The 23,327-nt window shown below is 37.4% G+C and overlaps 1 protein-coding gene across 2 annotated transcripts in view; it reads right to left on the bottom strand.

Moving 5' to 3' along the window:
• Positions 1–23,025, bottom strand: part of LOC127944515 (zinc finger protein PLAGL2-like) — a 35,647-nt gene extending 12,622 nt beyond the window's left edge. The window contains exon 1 of one of the 2 annotated variants that reach the window (XM_052540507.1): positions 22,828–23,025. The gene's annotated coding sequence lies outside the window, so the exon portion shown is untranslated. The remainder of the gene's footprint in view (positions 1–22,827) is intronic. The other variant, XM_052540506.1, reaches the window with a different exon arrangement.
• Between the last annotated feature and the right edge of the window lie 302 nt (positions 23,026–23,327).

The raw sequence follows: 23,327 nt of genomic DNA, 5'->3' as shown, positions 1-23,327 counted from the left end.
TGTGTGTAAAATCTTCTCGTGTTTTTACATTAGTCTCTTATAGCTCACCAATGCTGCATTTATTTGATCAAGAATACAATAAAAATAGTAATATTGTGAAATATTATAAAAATAAAAAAAAAAAAACTAATATTTTTTTTAAAATATTAAAACTTTAATATTTTCATTTATTTAAACATGTAAATAATTCCTGTGATGCAAAGGAACTTTCAGTCTCATTACTCCAGCCTTCAGTGTCACGTGATCCTTCAGAAATCATTATAATACAGTACATAATACAATCTTCTGTATAATGTTTTTATTGTCACGTTTGATCGGTTTTATACATCCCTGTTGAATAAAACTAGGAATTTAAAATAAAAGAAAAAATTAAAGCAGCAAACTTTGAACGCAATATAATTCAAGAACGGTGCTTTTATCCTATAAAATGGTGTAGTTACTGTATGACCCCTTGAGTCATACAATGAAATCTGGATATTATGGGTGATGACTTATTAAAAATGAAACCGAGAATCAGACCATATTTTACTAAAAGTGATGCACACCTGAGAAAGGATGAAAGTTCATGCACAAATCAAAGTGAGAGACTGTGAGGAGAGCAAACTACTCACAGAAACCTACGGCTCAAGAATAACAATAGTTTATATGCCCATGACTAACAAGCACAAAGGTGCCACAACAGATCCTCTCCGTCCCTGATGGCAACAAAATCACACAGCACAGCTATCTGGCTTGCTTTCACTCCCTCTCTCTTGGTGTGCCATTAGTGTGGTTAAAGTGAGCAAGAAAAATAAACAGATTAAAGTTCTATTGAGGTAGGATTGCCAAAGAACAATTCATCACACCATCCAAAAACGCTCCACTGAGGATCTCTCCCATCACCGTGACAGAACAGACACATAAAGTTATAGCATAACACCTTTTCTAAAATGTATGAAACTGAATAAATACTAGCACGACTTTAACATTTAAAGGGATAGTTCACCCAAAATAAAAAAAAATAAAAAAAAATCTGCAATCTGTCATTTATCGTCTCTCCGGTTGTTTAAAACCTCTATGCTTTTAATACACAAAGGAAGATATTCTGAAGAATGTTAACAAAAATACATTGAATACTGGTAACCAAACAGCTACGGCGACTTTTGACTTCTATTCTATGGACAATAAATAAACATAAATAAACAAATAGACAGATATTATTTGCATAAGAAGTCAGTTTCATCTTGAATATTAAGGCTCAGCTTTATGTCAGTCATTTTTCTGGAAAGTCTCAAGTTCTCAAAGTCTACAGAAGAAAATAAGTCATACAGGTTTGGAATGACATGAGGTTGAATAAATTACGACAATTTTCGTTTTTAATTATTCATTTGCACTGAGCAAACAGAGTCTTTTAAGCAACACTGCATTCAAGGTTGTGTTCTATTTTAAATACAGCCGTGGTTAAATGACTTTGTTAGACACTACGTAACTAAGTGACTATATTCACAATACAGTACAGCCTTGAGTGCTTTACAGCTTTTCTAAATTAGTTCATGCATATCAAAATTTTGAAGAATTAATGAAAATGTTATTTTGTGAGGGAAACGTTATTAATCAGCCATCATTCTGCTGGAACAGTGATCCTACACTAGTGGGTCATGACCCAAAACTGGGTTAAACAAGGTTAATATTTGGCTTATCGGGTGCTGAACAGTGATATACACAGCAGGGGAGTAAGAGATGTTCAGCATCATAGCTGTTAGCACACGGTGTTCTTCCCCAGCTTGACTGGAACTATCCATTTTGTAACTCAGGACAAACAACACATTCAAAACTGCCCGCATAAATCTGAAAAGTCAGCAAGAAACGTTTCCGCTCCATTGATTTTATAACCACTGACCCCGCGGTGCACAAACGCCACAGAGTAAACAGCACTATCTGCATCCCCTTTCATTCATCCTTTCTTCACGCTGAAAAAGGCTCTCAATATACTTGTAGCACGAAGACATCTGGCCAACACACGGACCCCACTTAACGACGCCTGAGAAAAAAGGAGGGAAAAGAAAATTAACAGGCTTCACACACAAAGGCCAATTAAAGCGGGTTCCCTGCCTGATCTAATTTGTGGCCAAGCAATGACCGGGCAAACACGCCAGAGTTTAGCTGAAAGGGAGTTTTGCTTTAAGTCTGATCAGAAGCTCCAAACGCTGGATAACAGGAAAAGGCATGTGTGGAGTTAAAGACATCGCTGCCAGATGCCTTTCTGATTTCCTCAGGGATTCCCCTTGTGAATGCCGAAACACAACTTTAAGACAGGACGGGATCTTGAGGCCTTTTGGTTTCCACATCAATGTAAATAGGCAGGTGATCTGAGGGCAGAGAGCCAGAGCGTGGTGGAGACAGATCAGAGGTTAAAGATATTTCAGGTTTTATATGTAGCTCTAGTGTATGTGGGGTTCACAGTGTGGGTTGATGTTGACGTGACTGTGAATGGTGTGTGTGTGTGTGTGTGTGAGTCAGGGGAAACCCCTTCTGGCAGGGAGTCCTGGCGCTGACACAGAGCTCCAGAACAGCAGGCATCCTGCCAGACGGCAACGTGCCAACTCTCTTCCTCTCTCTCCCGCACACTCCCTACCGCATCCCTCAAACATTTCTCTCTATTACAGCGCTTTAACGTCTCTGCTTTACATCTCAATCACTTGTTTATTATTTCATTCTGTCAATCCTTCAGCATTCTCACTCATGCGCTTCCTGAAATCGCTGTCAGAGACGCGGAGTATTTACTTGGTAAAATGAATGACGCAGTCCAAAATCAACTGGTATTTTTCATTGTTTTTATTAAACTACATTTTTGTTTAAACTATTATTTTTCCGATTGCATATTTGTGACAGATGCTTGAGATGAGCAACTTCTTATTTCTTTGTAAAAGTGCACTGTTCATAAAAACGTGAACAATACTTGACTTTGTCTCCCAAATATGTGTTTTTATTAGCTTATTGTGAACATAAAAATTATAGACTAGCATCAAAAAAGCGTCTAAAACAAACAAACAAAAAAAAAAATTATATATATATATATATATATATATATATATATATATATATATATTTATATACACATACTACTATTCAGCCAGGATGCATTAAACTGATCAAAAGTGTCCATTTCATCAAAGAACAATTTTCAACATTGATAATAATAAGAAAGGTTTTCTCAAGCACCAAATCCGCATAAACATTTCTGAAGGATCATGTGACGCTGAAGACTTTGCTTCACAGAAATGAATTACATTTTAAAATATATTCTAATAGAAAACAGTTATTTTAAATTGTAATAACATTTCACAATATTACTGTTTTTACTGAATGTTTGATAATTACTTTTTTTTTTTCAAATATATACAGTCTTGCTGAGCAGAAGAGACTTTAAAAACATCTAAAAATCTTATTGACCCCAAACTTTTTAACAGTAGTGTATATATATATATATAAATATTCACACAGAATATCCTTTAAGCTTTATATATACATTGAAAAACACCAGTTAATACTTGAAAGTAGAGTAAAAAACTAGAACCATAACCTCACAAATAATGGAAATAACCTGATGTTGAAACTGTTGTGTTGCTTAAACCTTTAATCCTAAACTTCTGCAAACTTTTAATCACCTCTAAATTGTAGTTTTTATTAGTCAAAGCTGCCAATGAAACTCAATTACTCCCTCGCAGAAACATCTGAACTTCTATTTAGACGTCTCTAATCAAACGGCGTTTCAAACAAGTGCAGATTTTATTTTAATGACATGAAAATACGCACACTAAAATGATAATCTGCTGTTTCTTTTTCTCCCTTGGTTCTGTTTTTATCTTTCAGACACGGTCAGCAACAAACAATCTCCAAGTTAAGCTTCGTAAGCGGCGCTTAAAACAACAGGCATTGTTGCGACAACCCTTTTGTTTACAGATAACTGCAACACTTTACAATAGACTCTCTCTCCCTTTCAGCCTTTCCGTCAATCAACTCCAAAGTTAGCTCTTTTTTTGTTTACCTCTCCCTCCTTTCCCGTCTGTGTTTCGAAGGATGTGCAGTAAAGAGACGAGGAGGAGGGGAGAGCGAAAGTTGTAAAAATAACATTCCTGCATAAACAGGCTCTGAAAATGGTGGCGGGGCAGAAGGCATTCCTCACATTTCTTTCCAGACGTGATCAGTTTCTGCATCTCACCGTCGGACGCTCAGTCAGAGAAGGATGACATATATACACATATATATATATATACACACGTCTATATAGTTTATAAACTTTTCTTATATACTTTTTTCAGTGTTAGTCATTTTATTAGTTCAGTCATTTTATTCAGTTTTTGCCTTTGAGTTTGTTTGTTTTTTTGTTTTTGTTTTACGTTTCATTAGTTTAGTTTTAGTTATTTAAAGGTCCCGTTTTACGCGCTTTTTTGTAGCTTTGATTGTGTTTACAATGTGCAATATAACGTGTTCATGTTTCGCGTGTAAAAAAACAGTATTTTTCACACAATTCACCTATCTGTATACTGTTGTTTTCACTGTCACAAAAACTGTGAAAAAAATTAGCTGCACATAGTTTTACATGTGCATTATAATTTTCGGGAACCGAGTTAAACATAAATTGTAACCTTTAATCTCAAAGTACAGCGTTCCTGGGAAGCCCAAACAAAGATGATTGGACTCAGAGATGAAAAAAAAAAACAGCGTTTCAACGACATGGCGACAAACACAAACAGCTCTTCCTTCTTCTCCGTCGGAGCGCAACAAGGCCACACCCCCTGTTTGTGAATTCATGTGGGCGGTGGTTAGTCAAAAAAACTGTTTTAGTGACGTCATTACTACAGGAACTAGAGGGCTGTAGTCCAAACGGGTCGTTTTTTGTAGGCGAATTCTGTTAAATCAAATATCTCACTTGGCATTGAACTTTGAGCTTTAGAATTTTACAGATATTATTTATACTCTAACAACAACATTACACACTAACTAAAGTTTAAAACATGGAATCACGAAGAAGGGGACCTTTAAGTACATTAAGTACATTTAAGCTGTCCGTTTTCAAGGTTGGTTTTTTGGTAGAGCTCACAAGGACTAAGTAGAAATAGAAAGATATTCAGGGTCTCACCAAATTTGATACACAAACTACACACTCACATTCACAATAGAACCACAAAATAAGTCTCACTTGGTCAACAAACAAACACAGATTTCTATGACCATATATCACTTTTTGTTTCCAGAGATCTAAGCAGACACAAGTCCTGTTCTGTGTGTGTAAAACTGAGCTTCTGGTTGAACCAGGGTCGGCACCAGTGCAGATATTTGAAGACTCATTATCAGAGAAGAACAAGCATGAATTGTGATGCAGTGAGGTCTGGCCCTTCCATAAGGAATCTCTCGCAGCTTCTCTGATGACAGATAGAGATCAGCTATGCATTACAGCTCCCCTCCTCGCTCACACACACATAAATACGTGCGTATTGATGTAGGCAACCAAACACTGGTGCACGAGTTTGCCGTACTGATCCTGCATGAGGGTAAAGAGAAAGAAAAAAGGGCTGTGGAGAGAAAGAGAGCGATGTGTGTGTGTCGGGGGGCGGACTCCCTGTAGGCCGTGAGGTGAAAGACACCGAGGCAGAGCAGTTATTCATTAAGACGCTGCTCTCTCTTCCTCTATTCTCTCTTTCCCCGGAGCTAAAAACACTTGTTCTCCCTTCAATGGCTCTCTAACCAGGGGTGGTCTTCCAGCCCACTACCTACACCCACCAATCAACACCACAACACTGAGCTGCGTGACTGTGTGCATGTGTATGTGTGCATGCAGATCAATTCCTTTTCATGCACAGAGACATTAAAAGAAGGAACTTTAATACTTAAGACTTAAAATTGTCAAGTAGAAATTCTTATTAGAATTATTATTATTATTACTAAAAGGTCACAATTTATTTTAAGGTCCAGTTCTCACTTTTAACTAACTATTAACTACAACTTTAGCCTCAAACTCCTAACTGCTGCTTATTAATAGTTAGTAATGTAGTTGTTAAGTTTAGGTATTGGGAATAAGGATGCAGAATATAATCAGGCAGAATATGTGCTTTATGAGCACTAATAAACAGCAAATATGCTAGTAATACTAGTCAACTGTGCTAAATTGTTACCATTAAAAATATAAAATTAAAACTTAAAAATACAAAAATAAGATAGAAATATAGTTGTATTTATTTAATGAATATTACAATAAAACCTTATTAAGAATAATACTTATTAATTACAAAATAATAATCAAATTAACATAAAAATGTCAAATATAATTATATGTATATAATGATAATGTTATATTAATAGGTATATTAATTATTATCATTGTATAAAAATAATACATACATTTTACATTTGTAATGTTTTGATATTTAGATTTTGATATTTAACATTTTTAATAATAATAATACTAATAATAATGATGAGAATACACATCATCATTAGATGCATTATAATTATTTTGTTATTAAAATGATTGAATTATATATATATTTTTTTTTTTTTCAGCATAATTTATTTAATCAGTTCATTTGTCAGGGACAATGTACAAAATACATTTATCTTACGAAGAGATGTTTTGTACCAGAGTTAGCAAATTCTAATTTCCATCTGCAGTCCCGGGAATATTTAAATAATTTAAATGATAAGAATATTGAAATTATTGTGCCAAAAAGCAAAAACAAATCAATCGTTAAATATCAGACTGCATAATGATTATCAAACACTTCAGCATTAAAGTAATCTGTATCATTTTAGTCATAGATAAAAACATCAGTCTCTAGTAAAAAGACACGATCAGGACAAACTTGTTGACGTAAAAGTGTGTGTGCGCAAAACTATAGCACCGAGGGGGAGAATGTCTTTCTGTTAGGCTGTGCGTGTGTTTGTGTGTGTGGCTTGATCAGAAAGGGTTTGGGTTTCACATGAACGGTGAAATAGTTAACAGACTGCTGCCTCAGTCCTGCTCACTTCAACTTTAACCCACACACACACACACACACACACACACACACACACACACACACTGGTTTCCATGTTTTATGGGGACATACCATAGACATACTGATTTTAACACTGTACAAACTGAATTTTCTATACCCTTACCCTAACCTGCCCACAAAAACTTTCTGCATTTTTAGAAATTTGAACAAACTAAGTACTACAGTGTTAAACAACTTTAAGTGATGCTAAAGAATTTATTTAAATCTTGTGGAATCATTTAACATCCGTCAACATTTCTTTACACTGACAGCTCTTTCTGTGACAGACATCTGTATCTCTTCTGCTCATTTGAACTCGAGAGAGGATGCATGTTGTGTACTGTACTGCAGCTGCACCTCACAAGACTTTGATACACAAAACCTGAAAGTGAGATGAAAAAGTTGAATGCACATAGAGAGCACTGCCTGGTGGACACACAATCTGTAGCACATGACCGTGAGTACAGTTCTTTGCAAAAACGGTAATTGCCAAACTCTTATCTCCCTACCATGAGCTGATCACATCTTACTGAACACATTCAACGTACTCAAGTGTCAAAACTACGTCACGAGGGTCAAGTCTCAGCTTACTTCTCAAACTGGAAACTAGAAATGAAAAGTGCAGGTGGTCAGATTGTGCCTCAACCTAAAGAAATCTTATGTGACACATTAGTGACCATGTGTGACAAATGTGACTGAACAATGTGATGTAGAGCTGAACAGCAGGAATCTTTAAACATTTTAGTCTCTTCTGCCAATAGCACGTTTGTCTAGGAATATAGAATTGCTTGTTTTGAGGATTCAGTACGCTGAAAGAATGTAACTGTCTTCTGAGACATGCCATATTGTTGGACATTAGTCAAATATCTCAGCCATGTGGTTTTGAGAAATGGAGTGGGGACAGGTCCTGAAAAGATTTCCACCCTTACTACCTGGCCGTGACCCAGAGACACCAAGGAACTTGCAGGTTATAGCAGGAGGTTTATACTACTTCAATGTTTATTCAAACTTGTTGCACATGGATGCAAGGCTGCATGGACCTGGCACTGCACCAGGAACACAAAAGGAGGAGATGATCCTCTGTCTGTGGACCGTCACAAGCTTCACAAGGATCTTTCCAGCTTTACAAGGTGAAAATGTGCTCAAATATGCCAGTTCAAATATGCCAAATATGAGTTCATTTTCATCCTACTTCATTATAACTGCAATTGTGTATCCTGTTTGCTACCTTTATTTAAATCTAATAAAGAAATAGTTCACCCAGAAAATACAATTTGCTGAAACTCACTCTCAGGTCATCCAAGATGTAGATGAGTTTGTTTTCTTTATTGGAACAGATTTGGAGAAGTTTATCTTCCTATCACTTGCTCACCAATGGATTCTCTGCAGTGAATGGGTGCCGTCAGAACGAGAGTCCAGACAGATGATAAAAACATTACAATAGTTCACAAGCTTTTTGTAATAAATCAATCCATCGAGATGTTTTTAACGTCTTCAAGTAGTGCTTTCTCCAGTGAAAAAGTTAGAATCAGAGAGAAATATGCACAGATAAAGAACCGTTCACAAGCTAACAGTCCAAAACTGATATGAGAGGACAACAGGAGATGGACCCTTTCACTACAGCATGTGTTATTGTGGATTATGGACTTGTATTTTGGCAAGAAGCGACAGTTTAAAGGGGGGGTGAAATGCTATTTCATGCATACTGAGTTTTTTACACTGTTAAAGAGTTGGATTCCCATGCTAAACATGGACAAAGTTTCAAAAATTAAGTTGTACGTTTGAAGGAGTATTTCTGTTCCAAAAATACTCCTTCCGGTTTGTCACAAGTTTCGGAAAGTTTTTTCGAGTATGGCTCTGTGTGACGTTAGATGGAGCGGAATTTCCTTATATGGGTCCTAAGGGCACGTCTGCCGGAAGAGCGCGCACTCCCGTATAGCGAGGCTGAGCAGAGCACAGACATTTCACTGATCAGAGCGATTCACTGATCAGAGCAAGAGCGTCGCGAAATGTCACAAAAGGAGTGTGTTTTTGGTTGCCAGGGCAAGACAACCCTGCACAGATTACCAAAAAAACAGCATTAAGGGACCAGTGGATGGAGTTTATTTTTACAGAGCATCAACGGAGTTGTGCAAATGTTTGTTCCCTGCATTTCGAAGATGCTTGTTTTAAAAACAAGGCTCAGTTTGACAACGGATTTGCATATCGTTTATTTCTTAAGGATGATGCAACCCCAACGAAAAAGGGTCAAGATCGTGTGTTGGAACCGCAGGCAGTGAGTAAAACTGCTTCAAATATCTCTGCCTCCTTGTTAGTGCGTCCGCCTCCCCTGCCGGAGACCCGGGTTCGAGCCCCGCTCGGAGCGAGTCGTTGCTGCTGCTACTCTCGTTCAGTTTCAGCCTTGGGATCTGATTTTGGATCATAAATAAACGGCTGAATCTGACTGTTTGCCATGGTTTGTTTTGGTTTGTTTTTCCTCACGGTAAAGTCACAGCTTCCAAACGCTCTCAACGCAAAAGCCTACTGGTGATTCTTTAGCTCCGCCCACACGTCACGCCTCCAGCCGGTCGTGTTTTTCCGGAAAAAATCGGTACAGACTATCTTTCTCTTATGAATATAATAAAACTAAAGACTTTTTGGAGTTATGAAGGATGCAGTACTACTCTATAGGTACTCAAGATTAACAGGATATTGAGTGAAAACGAGCATTTCACCCCCCCTTTAAAGTTAAAATGTCTTGATGCTTATATTTCTTACTAACACTCACAAAACATGAATCAATGGACTTGATTAGTTGTGGATCATTGTGATGTTTTTATTAGCTGTTTGGACTCTCGTTCTGACAGCACCCAGTCACTGCAGAGGATCCATTGGTGAGCAAGTGATGTAATGCTACGTTTCTTCACTCTGTTCTTATGATGAAACAAACTCATCTACATCTTGGCTGACTTGAGAGTAGTACAGTTTCAGCAATTTTTCATTTTGGGGTAAACTATATCTTTATTGGATTTAAATTAAGGTAGCAAACAGGATACAAAATTGCAGTTGCAATGAAATAGGATTAAAATGATTTATTTTTTTCTTTATTTTTTTTTGAACATCAACACATTTTCATTATTGTGTGAGCAATTCTTTTAAAACTGAAATGGAATTTAACTGCACGCTAAATTCAACTCTGAATGGCGCACAGCCTGGTTGGTCATTCTGGTCTAGATGAAAAAAATGTATGTCTCAGGAAAAGCTCAGAGGTAACCTGCAAAACAGCAACATGTTTACAGTGTAGCGGGAACCAGGGTATTAAAGTGGTTTATTTAAAGGGTCGGAGCGTTTCTCTTACAGTGCAGAGTGTTGAAAACCAATGGTTAACTTAGACTACTAATGTCGGAAGAAGCTGAACAAGCACAGATGCCTGAAACTGAAGACTTGACTTTCCACAACCCGCACCAGCCATTTAAACTTAAGGTGAACAACAGCTGAAAGAGAGGAAAGATCTGCAATGCTAGTGGCACTGGCAGGGGAAGTTCAACAAGAGCATGGTAAGGAAGTCTAGTAGAGTCAAGAAATGTGCATGCTAAAGACCTGCTTTAGAAAACTGACCTACTCAACTCTGGGGAACACCATTGTATTGATCATGGATTATGAATTGGTGTAACCTACTATTTCCCATCATTCTAAAGGAGTCCAGGGACAATAACTCAAAATTTCAAATTCACACAGAAAAAAAAATCCTTATCATAAAAAGGATTTACTGTGTATTGTCACATGAGTATCAGTGATGCACGGGTCAATGTATAAACAACCCGCACCCAACCGACATTTTCAACTAACCCGCCGGCAACTCGGACCCCAAAAAAAGAAACAGAAAATATTTTACCCGACCCGCGTTTTTAAAAAGTAGTAAATGCTCATCGTAGCGTCACTGGGCCATAGACGTAGGAACTAGGCAAAAAAAAAAAAAAAACACCTTAATATATTCAATTTTTTCGTCAATAAGATCATAATTTGTACTAAAATAATCTAGTCTGCCAATGTCTATTCTGATGTTTCTACAAGTTCAGTGAGGTTTGGGTTTGTTTCCGATCAGAGCTCGTGAGCAGAGAGCATTTCTGAATATCCCGCTCCACTCACTCACTCTGTGGGGTTGCTCGCTCAACCTAGAATGGCCTGCTGGTTGGAAAATATGTGGAATAAAGGCTGCCTCCGACTAATTTATTAATTTATTTTTCTAGTCGACTAGTAGTTGTTCTTTTAAGCCATTCATGGACAAATCGCCCCTTTATATTAAATTTAATTACTTAAATAGGCTGTAGCCTACAGGATAATAAGCGTAATGAAGTCGTCAAAATCATGTTTTACCAAAAATTTACTGCCCAGTCTTCATCTTTCTCTTGCCGTCTCCATCTCCACGTGTAGGCCTATGTATTTCAAAATTGTGTCTAGTCCAATATACAGTATTGTTCAAAATAATAGCAGTACAATGTGACTAACCAGAATAATCAAGGTTTTTCGTATATTTTTTTATTGCTACGTGGCAAACAAGTTACCAGTAGGTTCAGTAGATTCTCAGAAAACAAATGAGACCCAGCATTCATGATATGCACGCTCTTAAGGCTGTGCAATTGGGCAATTAGTTGAATTAGTTGAAAGGGGTGTGTTCAAAAAAATAGCAGTGTGGCATTCAATCACTGAGGTCATCAATTTTGTGAAGAAACAGGTGTGAATCAGGTGGCCCCTATTTAAGGATGAAGCCAACACTTGTTGAACATGCATTTGAAAGCTGAGGAAAATGGGTCGTTCAAGACATTGTTCAGAAGAACAGCGTACTTTGATTAAAAAGTTGATTAGAGAGGGGAAAACCTATAAAGAGGTGCAAAAAATGATAGGCTGTTCAGCTAAAATGATCTCCAATGCCTTAAAATGGAGAGCAAAACCAGAGAGACGTGGAAGAAAACGGAAGACAACCATCAAAATGGATAGAAGAATAACCAGAATGGCAAAGGCTCAGCCAATGATCACCTCCAGGATGATCAAAGACAGTCTGGAGTTACCTGTAAGTACTGTGACAGTTAGAAGACGTCTGTGTGAAGCTAATCTATTTTCAAGAATCCCCCGCAAAGTCCCTCTGTTAAAAAAAAGGCATGTGCAGAAGAGGTTACAATTTGCCAAAGAACACATCAACTGGCCTAAAGAGAAATGGAGGAACATTTTGTGGACTGATGAGAGTAAAATTGTTCTTTTTGGGTCCAAGGGCCACAGGCAGTTTGTGAGACGACCCCCAAACTCTGAATTCAAGCCACAGTACACAGTGAAGACATGGAGGCATGGAGGTGCAAGCATCATGATATGGGCATGTTTCTCCTACTATGGTGTTGGGCCTATTTATCGCATACCAGGGATCATGGATCAGTTTGCATATGTTAAAATACTTGAAGAGGTCATGTTGCCCTATGCTGAAGAGGACATGCCCTTGAAATGGTTGTTTCAACAAGACAATGACCCAAAACACACTAGTAAACGGGCAAAGTCTTGGTTCCAAACCAACAAAATTAATGTTATGGAGTGGCCAGCCCAATCTCCAGACCTTAATCCAATTGAGAACTTGTGGGGTGATATCAAAAATGCTGTTTCTGAAGCAAAACCAAGAAATGTGAATGAATTGTGGAATGTTGTTAAAGAATCATGGAGTGGAATAACAGCTGAGAGGTGCCACAAGTTGGTTGACTCCATGCCACACAGATGTCAAGCAGTTTTAAAAAACTGTGGTCATACAACTAAATATTAGTTTAGTGATTCACAGGATTGCTAAATACCAGAAAAAAAAAAATGTTTGTACAAAATAGTTTTGAGTTTGTACAGTCAAAGGTAGACACTGCTATTTTTTTGAACACACCCCTTTCAACTAATTGCCCAATTGCACAGCCTTAAGAGCGTGCATATCATGAATGCTGGGTCTCATTTGTTTTCTGAGAATCTACTGAACCTACTGGTAACTTGTTTGCCACGTAGCAATAAAAAATATACTAAAAACCTTGATTATTCTGGTTAGTCACATTGTACTGCTATTATTTTGAACAATACTGTAAATTACAAAGGTTTAGTTGGCATCTTTATTTCAAACGACACGACCGACCGCTACCCGAATATCATTAAAAAAAATTTTTTTTGCCCACCGATCATTTTGGATCAACCCGCACATCACTGATGTGTATGTTTCAATTCCAGGTGTATTTGTCTGTGTGTTAGGGGGCAAAAAAATTGCAATTGACACTAATCTTATGAACTCATTAATAGAAAATAAAACTTCTCAGATTGTGCTTGTCTTTGCTTACCTAACAGTTTAGCTGTATATGCTAAAGTTTTGCTAATTTGCAAACCATAGACTGTATAAAAACATGGACGTAGTGTCGATGACATCACCCGTAGACTCCTGAAGAGCGTTTTTGAAGCTTAAAGTGTGCAGAGCGGGCCGTCGCCATCTTGGTAGCCCGTCACCGTGCGACTCTCACGGACGATCGAAAATGGGCAAAAAGGCGGGAGCTGGTTGCTGAAGCCATGCCCGCTTAGCGCGACAGCACTGCCAGCAGCATCAAACCACCTGTCACTCAAGTGGCCACGCCCTTAATTATGCAGAAATTTAAGGCTTAATATAATTTAAAATGAGTTACAAAAAAAATCCCCCCAACCCCCAGTTGTCATGAAGGGCAAAATTAGCTATATAGACAAAAATATTTTTTCGCACCAGGCTGTAAACATGTTTTTTTTTTTTTTTTGCTATAAAGTTGGTCATTTTAACATGGGGAGTCTATGGGATTGACTCTCTTTTGCAGCCAGCCTCAAGTGGCCAGTTGATGAATTACAGTTTTAGTCACTTCCTTGTTGGTTTCTCAAGAGAGAGCGGGAGGTTGCCGCTCGGGTGCAAACAGACCCCAGCAAGGCAGCAGCACACAGTTACTGTAACATTCATGAAGACACTGTCCATGTAAATTAACTATTATATATCCCTACATTTATTTGACAGTACAAACTGAACAGAGCTGGGTCAAAAAAATCTAGTGAATTTACAAACTTTTTTGACAAAAATAATCAAATTTAGATTTTTAGAATTTAGAAATTTAGGAATTGTTTTTTATTTGATTTTTTTTTTTTTATTGCCTTTTGATTCCATCTTTTTTAAGTTTTTAATTTAAGGGAAATGTTGCATTAATCATTTTAACTCCTTAACCCAAACCTGCACTATAAAAACAAGCCTATAAATCCACTCTCTTTTTTAATATAAATCTACTCTCTTTTTTAATATAAATAACAGTTAAAGCAGAAAATCTGCATAAACAAACTCTAATGGATGGTTACATGACATACCGGTAGATGTTCTTTCGGTGTATTTTTGTTCTGAACATAAAAATAAAGGATCTAGTAACTGCAGATAAATATAAATAACATGTAACAGGCATAACACTAAATGTGTTACCCTCTAAGATCAGCTAGTGACCCGCCAGTGAACTAGACGATAATTGCATCCTGAGCAGTGTTATATTATTAGCGATCGAATCAAAAGATGAACAGCGTCTGCCTCTGATCAAACATTAGAGAGCGTTTCACTTTCATCGGATACGATCCCACTACAGCTAGACCAGAAGAAGTCTGGACTGTTAACGGCGTACGCGGAAAGTGCACCGACATGCCATTCTCTCCCTCACCAGCGTCCGGCAGGCGAAGTGTGTGACAGAGAAAGACATGTGCTGTGAGTCAGCTGCTCGCTAAATGAGGGCATTCAACCACATGGTCGCTGAGAAATATCCCTGCAGCCGTCTGATTGGCCACTCTTCAGCAGGGGAGGGAGGGGCCGGGCGAGCGGGCAGGGAGGAGTCATGTGACCGAATCTAGCAGAGCGCTCGATAATGGGACCCCCACTCACAGCGGGGCAAGAGAGAGAGAGAGAGAGAGATAGCGAGAGAAAGAAAGAGAGAGAGAGTGGCCTGGAAGAGAACCAAAAAACCCCTCTACCACACACAGGCTGTGTATTGTTGCCTATTCACTGGACTCCATCTCGGGCCACTTTATCATTCAATTAGGACAGCTTTCACACCACACAGCAGAGAAAAGGGCCCTTCAATCAAACTGAAAACTTCACGCTGCCACTGGAGGGCACACAGAAAGAGAACCACAGTCCTCTCTCTACTTTCATCTCTCTCTCTCTCTCTCCTGTTGTTGTTGTTCTGCACTTTGTGAGGAAGAGAGAGGGAGGGAGAGCGAAAGAGAGGAAGAAAGCAAGCAACAGAGGTCATTTGTTAACACCAGAGCTCCTCTCTCTCGCTCTCTTTTTCATTTCTTTCCCTTTGTTCTCTCCTTTTCTCCTCTTTTCTCTCGCTATCCCTTTGAGAGGAAATCAGCATCCACAGTTTTGCTGTGTTGCCACTGGAGTGAGCTGTGGTTAGCCTGAGAAAACATGGAAGAAAGGGAGGGCAAGAGAGAGACCACATATTTTTTAAAGACTGTCCGAAAAGGATCAACGCGAGTGGAGCATTTGCTGCAGAACAACTCACTTTTGAGCCGCACACCTTCAGAAATTACAGTAAAAAATAAAAGCACTTTTATCATATTAGGATTTTCATGTAGTCTTGAAAATGTGCGGATGTTTTCTTTAGTGATTTCTACCTGTCCTGATCCTTAAAAATGACATCTGATGACTTCATATTAAATATTTTATCTTGCTTTAATACTGTTGATCGACACATTCAGCAGGTTTTACAATCTTATTTTATTTACATTTTTTGGTTTGGTTTTGGTTGATTTTTTTATTATTTAATGCATTTTGGAAAACGTGCAGTAGTTGCATTTAGAAGCGATTTTTCTTGAAAACGACAGTCGGGATGATTCAGTCATAGTCATTGCTGACTGCAATGAAACCAATTCATTTAGATGTTATCAAATCAAGTACATTTTAAACTAAAAAAAATCTCAATACAGTTTCTTGCTCTGTACTTGTTCTTATTTTTTTAACCATTTCTGTCCCTTATATCACTAAATTCTTGCTATATATACTGATTAAATATATACTTATATTACTGTGCTTATCATTTTTGATCATTTAAAATGGCAAAAATAAAAATCACAATTAGAGTGAGAGAACTGAAGCATTTTCCATAAACAAACAACTAATTCTGTCTGTTTAAGAGTAACAGAGACAATGAAAGCAATTGCAGAGCTTCGGTAATATGAGCATAAAGTAGTCACATCAGATGCATGATTCCTCTCATTATTTTTCTTTCTTCCTCCACTCATATATTTTCTGAGTGAATACTGACACTAAGATCTTCTAGCGATCCTTCTCTCAGTTCCAGTTGAAAATGTAACAATGGATTCGGGGGACCACACACCTGACCGACCGCACACAATGAGACGTCGCTCTCATGTGCTGCCAGGAAACATTTCTCCATCAAACTCATATTATATCACCGCAAATCTACAAATCATCTCCAACTTTAAATAGCTTCTGTACAAACAGGCTCTCGGATTTCACTCCCAATCTAAGCTGCTCACACAAACATGCACTTTGCATACAGATCCCACGTCAGGAAGCCAAGTTATAGCAGCATGAAAACCTGGAGGAAAAACACACACAGTAACGAAGAGCTCCAGAACATAAAGCCAATTTACAGAGCTTCACAAAGTGAATGAGTGCGAGAGAAATAAGAAAATATTTGCCAGAAATTCTCCCCAAATGAAAGATGGAATTTGCATTCATAAAGCTCCAGAATACATCATGAGAGTCTATGATCGCAACACACTAAATAAAATGATCACCTTTCATACTTAAGTTGATGAAAATTGTTTTTCAGTTAAACAGAGAAAGGAGAAAGAAGGATTTTGGCAAATCTTAGATAAAAGTCTTATTAACAAAAAAAATAAAATAATAATTATATATATATATATATATATATATATATATATATATATATATATATTTTTTTTTTTTTTTTTTTTTTTTTTTACCTTAGATGGTTGATTTGTTAAATGTAAAAAAGAAAAAAAAAAAAGAAAAAAAAAAAACTTTGCTTTTCTGCTCATTTATCAGAATATACAAATACAGTTAATATGGAAAATATAAAATATAATATTTCCACTGTGGAAACACTTAATGGGAGCAACTGAAGGAGGGAGAAAAAGAGAGAGAGAGAGAATATAACACATATTCAATAGGTTATTTTTTGGTTTTGGGCATAGGTAAAGACTTCATTTAAACAATAACAACAAAATTTACCTTCGGATCTGAACCATTCATATTAAATATAATGTAAAACTATGGAAAAAATATATACAATACAAAATATATAATGTATTAAACCTATATTAAGTAAACATGTTTAAGTAAATAATTACATCAACACACAACTAAACAATCAAAACATCTGATTAATATGTGTGGGATACAACTGACACGAGCACCTCAATCACAAATGTTTTCCTGCACACCTCTTCGGTGACACTCTTTCTCATCATCCAGCTTTTCCTCTCTGACTGACTCATCTAATCACACTCAAGGTCTTTACGGTTCTCTGTGCATGACTGTGTGTCTGTGAGCACTGTGGTATCCGTTTGAGGCTCATAAAGTTGATCTGATTTCACATCCTTTCCATACGACTGGTCTTGATTGTTTGTTTTCTCATACTTTTACAATTTACCATCAGAATTAAATTTGATCAGCCTTTTAGTGTCGTACAAAGAGTTCTCATCTCCACACTAATCCACAGAAGTAAACAGCATCATGCTGAAGACTGAGTGAGGACTACAGCTAATGATAATGAATACAGATGAATATGCATTTTTAGACGCATATTACAGGTCATGATGTTTTTATTTGTCATTTGAGATGTTACTAAAATCAAGCTGCCCAAGTGGATTCATGAATCAACAGTTGTGCACTTGATAGGTGTGCAGAGTGCTCAGCCAATCACAAAGACACAGAAGCACCGCCTCTTGTCATGTGACTTTACGTCTTTAATTCACTAGTTCCTCCTCACGATCTCAATGAAAACACAACAAGCTCAAAAGACACTGTCCTCTTCTGAACCTTCCTGGTGTCGCTGTTGGATGATGATGCTTTAGATCGATTTTAGATCGATTTTGGTTTTATTTCTCATCATTTCCTCATGTCAAATTTTGGACTTTTTTATTTATATTTTTTGCATCAGAGTTTTTAATGTGGTAATACCTGAATTCAACCAATTCAAAAAATACTATCGATCTAAATCGAATTGTTACACAAGAGTTAGATCAGGTAGAAATAAGCTGTTTAATGTAACTGTTTATTACAATGTGGGATCAACTTCTATTGAGCTATTGATATACTGAATATATTATTTAATGGCATCTTTTGACAATGTTTTACTTGAACCCGTTATTAGATCTTTCTTAACAGAGCATATTAGTGTAATCACATTAAAGACATTACACGTTTACTACACAGTAAAGAAAACAGTTCATTTCCTGAACAAAGACAATAAATTCACATCAAAGATAGGAGAGAGACAGTAAAGGAGTAAGAAAGTAGCTCGGAGAGGAAGAAGACCCATCTTTGGGGTGGAAAAATGGACGAGGGGGATCTGAAGGAAGAAAAGGAGGGGTTGCAGAATAAGTGGTGTTCAGTGATGGATAGACTTGGGTCTTGAAAAGCTACACCTGGCTGGCTGCTTTCAAAGGCACAGCTCTACTCATGTACAGTGGCGCTATGCGTATCAAACATCTCGCGTCTTCTTACTATCTAAAGGCATGGCATACTTCAAGTGCAGTCAGAATGCGTGCCGGCAAAAAGAAAAAAAGACACTCTTTTCTAGTGTGTGTGTGCGACTTGGTTCCAGTGTGTGTGGCATTTGTATTTTATGTTTGGACTCGTTTTGCAAAGCTGTCAAGAACATTGGCATGTATTTACACACGCGCTATTTATGGGTTTCTTTTCTATTACTCTTTGTTTGGTTTACTTGATGACGCTTTCTCCTTCAGTTAATGAGCTTGGATTTGCATTTGATGAAACTGTTGTTTCATACCCCCTCTGAACACTGTTCTGTACTCTAACATTTAGTGCTTTAAAACTTTGTTTTTATATATTTACTTTTTATCTGTCTTTTTGCGCTACATCATATGCATATCGAATTCTGATTGATGAGGGAACTGAAAAGAAATACTTCAGAAAATGGTTAAGGATATTGTAAAATGCATCAAATGTGTAGATTCCGACTAAGAAATCCATAATAAACTATTTGATTTATGACTTTCCAAACTATCAAAACAAAACTAAGCCACTTTGTTGCCTTAAGGAGCCACATGACTTCTACCTGAAAGATTTAAATGGTTAGCTTTTTTTTGTAGTAAAAATATTGTAAACTTTTTAAAATATTTTTGTCTAGAATAAAACTTAACTTAGATGTTACCACATGAACCAAATGTTTAGGTTACCTGACAAAAATATTGTTTACAGTACAATCCAGACAGATTTAAATCCGTTTCTAAGAATGGTTTCATTTAAATCAACAAATTTTACATTTTAAGACACTATTTGTCAAAGGGACATTATAAATGTATTATTAATCTGCACATTATCATTGTTATAATCAATCTGAATTTTTGGTTGTTTGATGACATATTAATAAAACGTAAATATATCTGCTAAATTTGCCATATTCTATGTGAAAAGAACTTTAAAATTACTTTCATATAAAACCATACATAAGGGCTTATTTTCATGACAACAATTAATAACAGCTCTTAAAATGTATTAATAAATGAAAAGGTTTTTCCACACAGTAAAAGTTTATAGCATATTTGGAGTTGATTTCAACAACTTTCTACACTAATTAATATCCGTAATACACATTTAAAGTACAATGCATTGTTTTTCATTTGTTGTAATTAATAATATTTTATAGCCTTAAAAACACCACTGGTAAAATTCGGTTCTGACATGAATCGTTTTCTGCTAAGAATCAAATCTGGTGTTACGGTGCTTGGAGGAGTTGTAAAGTCCTCGTGAACTTGGCCTGATTTTATCTCTCCATTTCTCTCCTCCCTTCTTTATGGGGCGACCAGGTCAGCTACTGTTCATCCTGCCCACATAAACACTCCCCAGTGCCATTTCAGACATGGATTTAGACACAACACAAACACATATTATATCCTCGCGACCACACATACAAACAAACAAACTCATCGACTGAACCAGAAGCACATATCACGGTCACGAAACACTTAAATCACAATGCAAAATAAATAACTATATTAATATAACTCGGTACAAAACTAAAGCACAGCATCATCCCCGTTCACTCCTCACTACTATAAGTGACTCAGATGAGGGCTGATCCTCATTCTACACTGGGTATTTAGTAGCGTTTGTGCTCTCCAAAGCCTGTCCTACCTATTAACCCCTCTGATGTCCTTTCTCATGTTAATCAGCCTGTTACCCACCGAGAAGCATGGAATTGTGGGATGTTTTCAGATGAGAAGCCCCCCTTGATGCACATGCTCTGTCTCTCTCTCTCTCTCTCTCTCTGACTCGCACACAGATTCAAGCATGCAAGATGCCTTTTCAGAGAACACGTGAAAATTTAAATCTAAACCTGAGATGGAACAAGAACCAGAACTATTTTTTTTAAATTGTTCTCACTCAAGCCCTTGTCAAACCCTCAGATAAACTCATTAATCAGTCAAACCCTTGCATAGACCCTCAGAAGCAAAAAAAAAAAAAAACATCTAACCAGAGCCAATGCTGAAAAGCTGAACGATCTTAACCTCACAATATGCGTTTCAACATGCAATGTCAATAACAAAAGCACTGTCTCGTGACGATCTCACTTCCATTTCCTTATTATGTAGCTCGAGGCAGTGGAAGTAGAGGGCCATGATGGAGCACAACCACCAAACAAGAGCTCGTCGCAACCTGTTCTTTATCAATCACTGTTAGAAAGCCATCTTTTCACACACATCCAATGAATCCAGCCAAAGTGAACAGTTTCGTTTAGAAGCACAGAGCAACAAAAATGACTTTAGCCCGCAACACAAACAAGAGCAAGAGGAAAAAAAACAGGCAAAGCAAACGGAAATCTTACATGCTGTAATTTATGTTTAAAACAAAGATATCACTGAGCTACAGGTGTGTGAATATGTGACTAGAGTGTTGCAATCATGCAGACTGGTGAATTAAAGACTGGCCGCAGTTATTTTCATGTACAACAGCAAAACAAATTCACTTAAATTACCATTTCTGTACCTTCAACCAATACAATGAGCCATGCAAAAAATACATTTTTAAACTGCTCACAACTTTTCACAACTTTCCCTTATTAGTAATGATATTCAAAATAGTCAAAGAAACTTGCAGATTGTGACTTTGATTTCACATCATATTTAAAGCACCAAATAAACTTTTTAAAGTTTTACATTTTAGTGAGACAAAAAAAATTTAAAGGCATCATTTTTATTTTATTTTAAAGAGATGGCACCCAACTGCGTGTGTTTAATGCATAGGGATGGTGTTGCACCTTTACTGGTGGATGGTTGGTAGATTGCATAAGCATACATGCACCAAAGAACAAAATGAACTTTTAGTTTTACATCTTAAATCATTTCAGTGAGCTCTCTGTGCTGTAAACAAATTTGAATCATTCTGACAATCAATGCACTTGTTAACAGCAATACATGCCATTTGTCATCAACTGGACCCGTTTTAATGATATTTTCTTCGATTCAATGTGGTTATAAAAGTGTAATAAACTCATCACTCAAGTTGTGACTGAAGAACCATTTTGATTTTACTCTCCAACTAAAGGCAGAACTTATGACTTATGTTTTCAGTTTGATGGGATATATTAGTTTACAATGTTTACAGAACATAATGTGATCATTTCTCAGCATGGTGACTGATTAATGATCTCTACATAGCCATATGCAAATGAACATTAAAACGAGGTGCCCCAAAACCTCGACCCACCGCTTGACACTCTTGTTTGTTGAGCACCTCTTGATAGGAATCCACAAACAAAGTTTTTCACACAAGACGGCATTATAGAAAAGTCACAATCCGCCCAGGAACAACCGATCTGGGGCAAGCAAACGCCGAGCAGCAGATAAGCCATAGCAAGCACCGAGCTAGAGTTCTAGCACGAGACAAACTAGCCAAAAATAGTTGTATATTTACAGCCCAAGTGTGATTTTCTCAAATCAATCAGTGAACTATTCATAGACAGACGCGTTTGTATAAACCAGTGTTTGAAACTCAACAGGAACGGAGCTTCGCTCGTGTGTGTACACAGCACAGACAGAAATATTCAGAAATTACTTAAAATTCAACTATTCGCTCCAAAGTCCCACTGAACAGCACCGAACACAGCCGAGCCGACGGTCGATCCAATGCAAATGCATCGGTTTGTAAACAAAAAGCATCCGCACTGTATTTATCGATGAAGTTTGCGAAGCGCCAGCGAACGTGCACCAATTAAAAGTTAAATACCCGGAGCCTCAACAATGTTTTACAAAAATAAGGCAAAAATAAGTTACGTGGGCTCGCGGAAAAATATCAACCGTGTTATTACTATGAAGCACTCGTGTATCATCTGCCATATCGATCAGCGGCCGAATGAGTTGTGTTAATTATCGGGATCTCGTTAAAAACATGCACACACCAGAGCGTGCAGCTACATTATGAGGACTTGCAGAAAAAAAAACCGAGCAGTTGCCACCAAAAACTTTCCAGTGCCGCATTAGTCAATTTCACAAGGAACCGCCGTCACATTCCAGCACCGACTGAGCGCAAACCTACCGTGGGAGCCCCACACCACCGTCCCCGGTCTTTCACCTCTTGATCTGTTGGTTTATTATTTTTTTCCAATTTTTTTCTCTAATTTTTCTTTTTTCGGGGCCTGAGTGTCTCGCGCTCCTCAGGCTGCAGCAGCAGAGTTATGGGGCGCGCGAGCATTGTGGGAGTGTGACGTCAGGCCACTTTCACAAACTTTTCACAGGGGCTGGTGAACTGGTGTGTGCGTGCTGTGTGTTTTTGGGGCTGTAGTTTACATATCGTTGTGATTAAAGATAGATAACGGCGGGACCGATGAGGCTCGTCGGTGAATGTGTATCGAAAGTAAAAGGATTGAGACAGCCGATAGCGTTTTTGAATTATTTAATCCAAGCATGTTTAATGCAAGGAGACTAAGTCAACAAGCTGCTCTTTATTTGAAAACAGAACGCCGCGCAGTTTTGTAATGCAATATAGACATGACGTTTTGAAGAATCTCGATTTAAGCAATAATTAAAGCCTTAAGC

This window comes from Carassius gibelio, chromosome A23, assembly GCF_023724105.1.
Source record: "Carassius gibelio isolate Cgi1373 ecotype wild population from Czech Republic chromosome A23, carGib1.2-hapl.c, whole genome shotgun sequence".
NCBI lineage: Eukaryota > Metazoa > Chordata > Actinopteri > Cypriniformes > Cyprinidae > Carassius > Carassius gibelio.
This window is presented reverse-complemented; position numbering and strand designations above follow the sequence as displayed.